The sequence below is a fragment of the Schistocerca gregaria genome, chromosome 4 (genome assembly GCF_023897955.1).
Source record: "Schistocerca gregaria isolate iqSchGreg1 chromosome 4, iqSchGreg1.2, whole genome shotgun sequence".
Lineage (NCBI taxonomy): Eukaryota > Metazoa > Arthropoda > Insecta > Orthoptera > Acrididae > Schistocerca > Schistocerca gregaria.
In genome coordinates this window covers 127,721,663-127,732,952 of record NC_064923.1, presented here as the reverse complement: position 1 = coordinate 127,732,952, position 11,290 = coordinate 127,721,663, and the positions used below count along the sequence as shown (strand labels likewise).

The following is an 11,290-nucleotide window of genomic DNA, read 5'->3' as shown; positions in this document are numbered from 1 at the left end:
TCGGTTTTACCTTTTCTAGTGCTTCTAGAATTTTTTCTGTCAGGCGGTCCCATATAACCTCCATCTGATAGTCCAGGATTGGCAATATTTTTGCGGTTGAATAATTTCATGGCCGCTTCTAGACTGAGTAGGCCGATGTTTTTTATGTCCTGTATTGCTATTTTGCTTGGGCTGCACATTCTGTTGTATGTTTTGTGAAGCATTTGGCTGTTGATTGCAATGTCACCCGTAGGATGAGATTTTTGTTTTTTGGTCCTCTGATGGTGATTTCTGCATTCTTGGGTGTTTTGCCTCCTTTTCTGAAAATCACAATTTCTGTCTTTCTTATGTTTATGTGTAGTTTGTGTTGACTGCACCATTTGACTATTTTCTCAATGAATTTCTGCATCTTCAGTATATCTGTTGAACCACATATGTGTACATCTTCTTCATTTTCTCCAGTTCGCAGTATTTCTTCAGTTGCAAAAATGTACAGCAAAGGGCTCAATGGTCACCCTGTAAGACTCCGTTCGATTGCAGAATGAGGTTCGAAAAAGAGAGGTTTTCTGATACTGTGATGTATTTGAGGATTGACTTGATTATTCTTGCCCATACGCTATCTTCTCCCATTGTGTTTTCCAGTTTTCTATAAGATCTCTTTCCAGTAAGTCAAAGGCTTTGGTGAAGTCTGTGAACACTGTCTAGAACATTTGTTTCTTTTGTAGCGCTTCGTCGATGTCGTTTAGAAGAAGCCTGGCTGCCGTAAGTGTTGATCTTCCAGATCTGAAGCCCATTTCTCGTTCTGGGAGATGACTGTCCACACAGGCTTTGATTTTTTGTATAATTATCTTTGAAAACATCTTGAACTGAGTATTTTCCAGGGATATGCCTCTGGACTTGTTAGGGTCCGTTGGATCTCCTCTATCTTTCTAGGGAACTTTTACTGTCGAGTGTCTCCATTGGGTTGGAATTCTTCCACGTTCCAGGCATTTGCTGAATAGTTTGATCCATAAGTGCTGGAGGGCCTCTTTTGCACCTTTTGTATGTTCATTACATATATTTTCAGGTCCTGCTGCTTTCTTGTTCTTCAGTGCTTTTATTACTTCTTTTACATCTTCTTCATTTATAGGTTCCCATAAGCACTCCGTCTTCAGGCCACGAGTGGCCTACCAGAACCATCCGACCGCCGTGTCATCCTCGGTGGAATATGCGGACAGGACGGGCGTGGTGTCAGCACACCGCTCTCCCGGTCGTTATGATGGTATTCTTGACCAAAGCCGCTACTATTCGGTCGAGTAGCCCCTCAACTGGCATCACGAGGCTGAGTGCACCCCGAAAAATGGCAACAGCGCATAGCGGCCTGGATGGTCACCCATCCAAGTGCCGACCACGCCCGACAGCGCTTAACTTCGGCGACCTCACGGGAACCGGTGTATCCACTGCGGCATGGCCGTTGCCCCAGAGGTTCCCATACATTGTCTTTTTCCTTAGTTTAATGTTGATTCTCTTTATTACAAGAGCGCGATCCTTCATGGAAACAGTCACGTTGAACGTCGCATACGCAAACTGAGGAACAGCCGCGTGCTGCGCTTCTCTCGGTGTGCGTATTCTGACCCCATATACGGGTAAAATCTCCGCCTGCTACCTGAGTGGAGGGCGCGTCTGAATGCCATGCAGCGGACCAGGCTGGTCCGTAGATCGTTTTCGCCCAGGTACTGGGTTTTGTGTTGTCCTCCTCATGACTGTATCATCATCGGCATGGAAGTTGCCCATTGTGACGTCACGTGTAAAGGCTTGCAACTCGGCGGCCGAATTTCTCCAGGTGGGGACTCTCAGCCATCAGTGACACACGATCATTTTATTTCGCTTCATTGGTCAAATTTTGGTTAAATATTGTTCATCCAATAACTTTTCCCCCACGCGTCAATAATATGCTGCCCAGACTTGACGCCATTCTGAGGAATGGTTCTCTTTCTACATCGTTTTGAAACTGGAACATTAATTATGGATACCCTGTATGAAATAATGATCGCGGTCTTTTTCCCTGGAGCACTGATCACGATACCCTTGTCTCTGATGAACATTCGCCATCGAAGACAGTCTATTGGGTTTTGTTACTTAAGAAGCCTTCATGCCGCTCACATTGCCGCTAACCCGTTCCGTGTGCTTGTACCTTCGTTAACAATCTTCAGTAGCGCACTCTGCTAAATTCCGGAAATCTAGGAATATGCAGTCTGACTATTGCTATCCCTCCACGGTCTCAGAAAAGGACAAGCTGAGTTTCACACGAGCGATGCTCTCTAAATCCGTGCTGATTTTTGAGCGGCAGCTACTCCGTCCCAAGGACATTTATTATACTTTTAACTCCCTACGTACACTCACTGCGCTACTGGTAGCACTTAAGAATTGACAGCTGAGATTTCACACTGATTTCAAGCTGTTTTTTGACAACCACGCTCCGCGATGCCCCATGATCCACGTCCGTCAGTAGACGACATGTGCCTGGTGTTGTTTTAGCTGCCGTTGTTACTTTGTGTTTCTACTTCGCAATAAAAACACCAGCAGTCAACCTGGGCTGCTTTGGAAGGACTGAAACATTCGTGGTGGATCTGTTACGCAGCCAACATCCAGTGAACAGTCCTCGTTCGGAGCCACTAATTTCTCCTGACCGACCGATCCTGCTGTTACTGTTACTCTACCAACAACAGACGAGTCATTCTCTCGTGACATCTAGTATCGAGGATAATATACACTACTGGCCATTACAATTGCTACACCACAAAGATGACGTGCTATAGACGCGAAATTTAACCAACAGGAAGAAGATGCTGTGATATGCACATGATTAGCTTTTCAGAGCATTCACACAAGGTTGGTGCCGGTGGCGACACCTACAATGTGCTGACATGAGGAAAGTTTCCAACAGATTTCCCATACACAAACAGCAACTGAGCGGCGTTGGCTGGTGAAACGTTGTTGTGATGCCTCGTGTAAGGAGGAGAAATGCGTACCATCGCGTTTCCGGCTTTGATGAAGGTCGGATTGTAGCCTATCGCGATCGCGGTTTATCGTATGGCGGCAATGATGCTCGCGTTGTTCGAGATCCAATGACTGTTAGCAAATTATGGAATCGGCGGGTTCAGGAGGGTAATACGGAACGCCGTGCTGGATCTCAACGGCCTCGTATCACTTGCAGTCGAGGACAGGCATCTTATCCGCATGGCTGTAACGCATCGTGCAGCCACGTTTCGATCCCTGAGTCAACAGATGGGAACGTTTGCAAGACAACAATCATCTGCGCGAGCAGTTAGACGACGTTTGCAGCAGTATGGACTGTCAGCTCCGAGACCGCGGCTACATCACAGACAGGAGCGCCAGCGATGGTGTACTCAACGACGAACCTGGGTGCACGAATGGGTGCACGAATGGCAAAACGTCATTTTTTCGGATGTATCCAGGTTCTGTTTACAGAATCATGATGGTCGCATCCGTGTTTGACGAGATCGCGGTGAACGCACATTGGAAGCGTGTATTCGTCATCACCATACTGGCGTACAACCCGGCCTGATGGTATAGGGTGCCATTGGTTACACGTCTCGGTCACCTCTTGTTCGCAAGACGGAACTTTGAACAGTGGACGTTACATTTCAGATGTGTTACGACCCGTGGCTGTACCCTTCATTCGAAGCCTGCGTCCGCATCTCGTGGTCGTGCGGTAGCGATCTCGCTTCCCACGCCCGGGTTCCCGGGTTCGATTCCCGGCGGGGTCAGGGATTTTCTCTGCCTCGTGATGGCTGGGTGTTGTGTGATACCTTAGGTTAGTTAGGTTTAAGTAGTTCTAAGTTCTAGGGGACTGATGACTATAGATGTTAAGTCCCATAGTGCTCAGAGCCATTTGAACCATTTTCGAACCCTGCAAAATCCTACATTTCAGAAAGATAATGCACGACCGCATGTTCCAGGTCCTGTACTGGCCTTTCTGGATACAGAAAATGTTCGACTGCTGCCCTCGCCAGTAAATTCTCCAGATCTCTCACCAACTGAAAACGTCTGGTCAATGGTGGCCAGGCAACTGGCTCGTCACAATACGCCAGTCACTACTCTAGATGAACGGTGGTATCGTGTTGAAGCTGCATGGACAGCTGTACCTGTCCACGCCATGTTTGACTCAATGCCCAGGCGTATCAAGGCTGTTATTACTGCCAGAGATGGTTGTTCTGGGCACTAATTTCTCAGGATCTGTGCACCGAAATTGCGTGAAAATGTAATCACATTTATCCAATGAATACCCGTTAATCATCTGCGTTTCTTCTTGGTAGAGCAATTTCATTGGCCAGTAGTGTATATTATGTTACATCTTAACAGAAATTTAATATCCGAAAATGTTGGTGTCAGAAACAATCAGGTCTCAACGAGACACTGCTGGTGTGCTACATGTAGATCTTAGAATGCTATGAATGATGAATTCGTGAAAATTAGATCACAATGTAGAGGTGCTGCAACGAGCACCCACTACGGGCCATAAGGCCTAAGAGCACTGGAAGGTGCTGTTGGACCACTGGGTATTGAATTTTCATCCAGCAGAAGGGTCACAATCCTTGAACGGTATGGTCGCTCGAGAATTCTGCAGGGCATTCGGCAATGGGCGTTCGGCATCTGCGAGAAGTGAACACTTAACAGCAGGCAGATGCAAGGCAAAACGTCAGGATGGTTGCTGGACTGTTGGGAGGCGGAATCTTCTACACAGGAGTCATAGAGGTGCAGATGTAGTGTCATATGCGAGAATATCGCGGCTGTTAATGTGTAACGGCGCAGTAGCGGTCGCTCCCAACTACTTTATTCAGTCACGATAGTGGATCAACGCATGAACGGCCCAAGGCTGACAAATACACAATTATGGGGCACCTCTGTTATTAATGCATTACCATGTCCCCCACACCCGGCAATCGTTCTAAGTGAACAAGCATCCAAATAGGTTAACTATAGAGTGTGGTAGCTGTGACAGGTCACCCCAAATACAGTACATCTACAATGAGGCGAATTTTTTTAGATATTCTCCAGTTATTTTATTAATACAGGAAATAAATTTCCTGAACCAGCGTGCGCTCATTCTGAAAAGTTTGTGACGTCTCGACTAGGCATAGGTTTTACTGATTTACCTTTACCTGCATTTATGTTCCACAAACCACGTAACGGTGCGCGGCGGAGGGTACTTGGTGTTCCACTGTCACTTCCCCCTTTTTCAGTTCCTGTCCGAATGGTTCGTTGCTTCACTTCGTTTTGTACTCATCTGGGCCCGCTAAGTCGTATGGATCATACACGGACGTCATATACACTATGTCATCAAAATTATCTGGACACCCCAAAAACATACGTTTTTCACGTTGGGTGCAGCATGCTGCAACCTACTGCCCGGTACTCCATGTCAGCAACCTCAGTAATCATTAGACATCGTGACAGAGCGGAACTCATGGCCTTCGAAAGTGGGCAGGTGATTGGATATCACTTCTGTCGTACATCCGTTTGCGAGATTTCCACACTCCTCAACGTCCCTAGGTCCACTATTTCCGAGGTGAAGGTGGGGTGCAAACGTGAAGGGACACGTACAGCACAAAAGCGTACAGACCGACCTCGTCTGTTGAGTGGCAGAGATTGCCGACAGTTGAAGAGGGTCGTAATGTGTAATAGGCAGACATCCATCCAGATCGTCACACAGGAATTCGAAACTGCATCAGGATACACTGCAAGTACTATGGCACTCAGGCGGGAGGTGAAGAAACTTGGATTTCATGGTCGAGCGGCTGCTCATAAGCATCACATCACGCAAGTAAATGCCAAACGACGTCTCGCTTGGTGTTCAAGCGTCAACATTGGACGATTGAACAGTGGAAAAAAATTGCATGGAGTGACAAATCACGGTACACAGTGTGACGATCCGATGACAGGGTGAACGTCATCTGCCAGAGTGTGTAGTGCCAACAGTAAAATTCGGAGGCGTTGGTGTTTTGATGCGGTAGTGTTTTTCATGGAGGGGGCTTGCACTCCTTGTTGTTTTGTGTGCCATTATCACAGCACGGGCCTACATTGATGTTTTAGCCACCTCCTCACTTCGCACTGTTGAAGAGCATTTCGAGATGACGATTGTATCTTTCGACACTATCGAGCACTTGTTCAGAACGCATGGCCTGTGGCGGAGTGGTTACACGACAATAACATACCTGTAATGGACTGGCCTGCGCAGAGTCCTGACCTGAATCCTATAGACCTCCTTTGGGATGTTTTGGAAAGCCGACTTCGTGCCAGGCCTCGCCGACAGACATCGATACCTCTCCTCAGGGCACCACTCCGTGAAGAATGGGCTGCCGTTTGCCAAGAAACCTTCCAGTCCTTGATTGAACGCATGCCTGCGAGAGTGGAAGCTGTCATGAAGCCTAAAGGTGGGCCAACACCATATTGAATCCCATCATTACCGATGGAGGGCGCCACGAACTTGTAAGTCAATTTCAGCCAGGTGTCCGGACACTTTTGATCACATAATGTATCACGCTTTGAGACCAGGACGCTGCTGTCTTCGATTATTTTTTTTTTATTATTATTATTAAGATAGGCCTATTTCAGCGTGACTGTCACCGTCAGGCTAGGTCAGGTGGTTTTGATGTCCTTACGACATCGCAGTCTTAGTTGCTCTCACTACTGTATAACTTTGCTGTTTTAATGTTGGTGGAGCTATGATAGGTATTAAACTGCAGCTGGAGCTCCAGCTTCAGTTTCGGAACTGTACTGCAAGGTTTGTTACCGGTAGGTTCGATTAGCACACAAACGTTATCGAGAATCTTCGTGAAATCAGATGGCAATCCACGGAGGGAAGACAACATTCTTTTCGCACTGCACTATAGTGAAAATTTATAGAACCAATTCTTGAGGTCAATTGCAGAACGATTCTACTCCAGCCACCGTACATTTTACGTAAGGTCCAGAGTTTAAGATGTGAGAAATTAGAACTCAAACGGAGGTTTTTAGACGGTCGTTTTTCCCTCGCTCTACTTGCGACTGGAACAGGGAAGGAAATGACTAGTAGTCGTATAGAGTACCCTCCGTCATGCACCATACCATTCTTTTCCCAGTATGTATGTAGATGCGGACAGATTGAGACAAGGAAGACATCGTCTACCTGGGCGGCGCCTGCGTCTACTGCTCTCTAGGTCTCACGGACGAACTGACGAAATGTACGAGCTAGGTTTCACACGATCGTCGATTTCGGAACCATGTTTCCCCCTACACACTCCAGAAATGTCGTCACACGCGAACATAAAGCATGTTCCAAACTTCAGCAACAGACTGACGTCAGAGGTATAGGCCTGTCGTCTGTTCGACTATCATTCCTAAAAATGGGAATGACCTGTGCTTCTTTACAATACTGATACTGAACCTCGTGCTACAAATTCAAAGTTTTCATCTCGTGATGCCAGTAACCAAAACGACATTAACAATAACGGTGCGTTTTAAGCGATGCAGACAGTCTTATTCGAAAAATATTCTCAACTCATTTTTAATGTATATATCTAGGAAATTATGACATGACACGCAATGATTGCGGGGGTCAGACATGTAATCCAGTTGTGGAAATTCAAAAAACTCTGAAAGTCTGGTACGAGAGTGTTTTGAGCTTTTGTGAAGGTGGATTGTTGGTGGACCCACTCACACTCGACTAAAGCGAGTGCCAGTGGCGAGATTGTGTCACAGGAGTTTAGCGAAATAATCGCTCTATCGTTTTTATCTGTGTGACCAACTACGAAAATAATTTTGAAATAGTTTTTTTCTTAGCGCTTTCTTCCACTTTTATTATTTTAAAACGTTTATTAAATTGACTAATTATTGCTTTAGCATCTATAAACACGTGAAATAATTTTATAACATCTTTAAATCGTAGGAAAAATTTCGGTCAGGGGTAACAAGCTCGAATTGTAGCGCGGCTGGAGGAGATTGAGAATTAGAAAGGTATTTATGATTAGAATTCTAGTGGTGAAGATGATGTTTTGGAAGAGCAGGACCATCGATTTGAGGCTGAACAAGAGGAAGAATTCCCGGGTGAGGCGATTAAAAACAGTCCTGAATTTGCATGTAACGAACGATCCTGTTGAAGTGGGCAGAAGGTTGATTTTTATGTTGACATAGATGACACTGTCTACTTGAAGACTCCTACTCTGAATGTCTTTCAGAATAAAAAAAGCTTTCTTGACATTCCTCTGATGGGAAGTCTGCCATCGGCACGGGGAATTGCGCAGAGAAGTTCAAATGGTACTGCTATGACTGCAAAAGAACACAAAACAGAAATACTTGATGTGTAGCGCATGTAATAAATTCGTTTCCCTGATCAATCCCACGCTTTCTGTATGTCTTGTTCCGAAAACCATCCTTAAATGAGTACGTTGGGCATTCAGTAAGTAAAGCAACACTTTCTTTTGTGCAATTAGGTAAGTTACACTCAGGATTCAAATACACCATATTATTCCTCACTCTAGTGGCAACAAAATCCTATTTTTCAACTTAATCTCGGGCCAATGGGATGGCCTTACGCCCCCATACTGCGAGGGCCTCTATGCCTGCATGGTCCGCCCCGACAGCTGAACGGTCAGCGTGACGCACTGCCGTCCTAAGGGGCCCGGTTTCTATTCCCGGCTGTGTCGGGGATTTTCTCCATTCAGGGACTGGGTGTTGTGTTGTCTTCATCACCATTTCATCCCCATCCGGCGCGCAGGTCGCCCAATGTGGCGTCGAATGTAATGAGACCTGCACCAAGGCGGCCGGACCTGCCCCGTATGGGGCCTCCCGGCCAATGACGTCAAACACTCATTTCATTTCCATATGCCTCCATGGAACCACTCTACTGGCCGGCGCTGATGCTGCGTCACTAACCTCCACCATCATCCACGTACTGCTTCTCGCGGAGTGCAGCCTTCATTGGGCCAAGCAGATGGAAGTCGGAAGGTTCGAGATCCGCCTTATAGGGCAGATGAGAAATAGCAGTCCAATGAAGTTTTGTGAGCTCCTCTCGGTTGCGCAGACTTGTGTGAGGCCTTGCGATGTCATGGAGAAGGAGAATTCGTGGCGACGAACACGCTGAAAACAGCTGCTTCAGTTTCCTGAGGATAGGACAATAGACTTCAGAGCTGATCGTTGCACCATGAGGGAGGATATCAAACAGAATAAACCTTTCACTGGCCCAGAAGACCGTTCTATGACTTGAACGCCTGAGAGTGCGGTTTTGAACAGTGTCTTCGGCGGAGAGGTGATGTGTCGTCACTCCATGGACTGTGGTTTTTTCCGTTTCCAAGTGATGAACCTATGTTTCATCGGCTATGACGATATTGGACAAAAAGTTCCACGATCAGCCTGTTAACGCACAACAATTCCGCGCTTTATGATTTCTGTTAGGCGACAAGGAACCCAGCAAGAACAGTCCTTTGAGTACCCCGACTGGTGGAATAGTGAGTCAGTACTACCAACAGAGAATTGCAGCTGTGCAGCGAGGTGTCTGATTGTGATCCGTCGATCATCTCCAATGACAGTGTCCGCTTATTCCAATATTGAAGGCGTCATAATTGTGTTCAGCTGGCTGGCAAGCGGGCGATTGGACATGTTTAGGCGAACATGGTGCGAAGATGACCGAGCCTCGTCCAACGACTAACCGTGCTTTTGTTCACTGCCAGGTCTCCGTACGCATTCTGCAGGAGCCTATAAATATCTGCGATGCTCCGTTTTTCTCCCAAAGGGAACTCAATTTCAGCTATCTACTTGGAAGGCACCTCTGTTACAGACACCATTTTGAAGGCTACGTGTAGTGCCGCCACCTATCGGAAATTCGTGAAACTATTGGGGCTGAAGCGGAAATATTTCAATATGAACCACAACAAATTCCGCTTTTTGTCAACCGAAATCGGACAGTAAAAATGTGTTGCATGGCTTACTGAACACGTGTGCGAAGTGGCAGCGCGGTTTGAGGCACCACATCACGGATTGCGCGGCCCCTCCCGCCGTAAGTTCAAGTCCTCCCTCAGGTATGGGTGTGTGTGTGTTGTTCTTAGCATAAGTTAGTTTAAGCAGTGTGTAAGTCTAGGGACCAATGACCTCAGCAGTTTGGTCCCTTAGGAATTCACACATTTCAACATTTCAGCTTACTGAACGCCCCTAGTATTTTTCAGAGTATTTATTTTTTCAATCACTCATTCAGAGCCAACGATATCATGTACTATAAACTGAGATGTGCTATTCACATTTTATTGTTTTCTAAAAAAATGAGGTAGTATGTTACTTTTTGCTGTTAATTTTTGCTAGAGACTTTTATGCGCAACACATAAAACACTCGATAAAAAATCAGTGTCTTCTGTTTTCCAGCTGATAAAATGGCATACCCAGGTAATACGGCAGACACTTAGGTTCCTGTTTAGAGCGTGATCATAAGTAGGTACATGTAGCCTAGCTATGTAATTTTCTCCATGGCACTGAAAAGGGCAACCGCTTTGCCGCAGTGGATACGCCGGTTCCCGTGAGATCACCGAAATTGAGCGTTGTCGGGCGTGGTCGGCACTTGGATGGGTGACCATCCAGGCCGCCATGCGCTGTTGTCATTTTTCGGGGTGCACTCAGCCTCGTGATGCAAATTGGGGAGCAACTCGACCGAATATTAGTGGCTTCGCTCAAGAATACCATCATAACGACCGGGACAGCAGTGTGCTGACCCCACGCCCCTCCTATCCGCGTCCTCCACTGAGGATGACACAGCGGTCGGTGGTCGTGGTAGGCCACTTGCGGCCCGAAGACGGAGTGCATGGCACTGAAAAGAGCCTTGGAACCGCACTTCAGTGACGTGGCTTGTTTAGGAATCAGAACAGTGAAAAACTGACACCATGTAAAGGGGCATCCTCCTTTAGGATACCTTTTATTCAACATTAGTAGTCGATACCAGTAATATTTTTCGAATTTTGGATGGATCAGCTGTTTTTTTAAAAAATTCATACAATTTTTTACACAATATGTATATTTCAAAGCAGAATTTAGGAAAAGGAGTTACTTTATTTTCGTTGTTACAATCTATTTGTACTAGCTCTGAATGTACAGTTAAATTTTTTTAGAAATATTTGAAATTACGAAATATTTGGTATACTTAAAATTTCTATTATTAATTACGCAATCTAGTACTGTTTATTATGTTTATTTCTGGATTCATTTATGAAATAATAATCGAACTAATAGAAATTCATTTGTCAAAAATAAAAAGAAAACTGTAAACGCTTTGGAATACTGTTATTAC

At 45.8% G+C, this 11,290-nt stretch overlaps 1 pseudogene; it reads right to left on the bottom strand.

The window, feature by feature from the left end:
• Window positions 1-1,319: 1,319 nt before the first annotated feature.
• On the bottom strand, window positions 1,320-1,437 carry LOC126268367 (5S ribosomal RNA; annotated as a pseudogene).
• Between the last annotated feature and the right edge of the window lie 9,853 nt (window positions 1,438-11,290).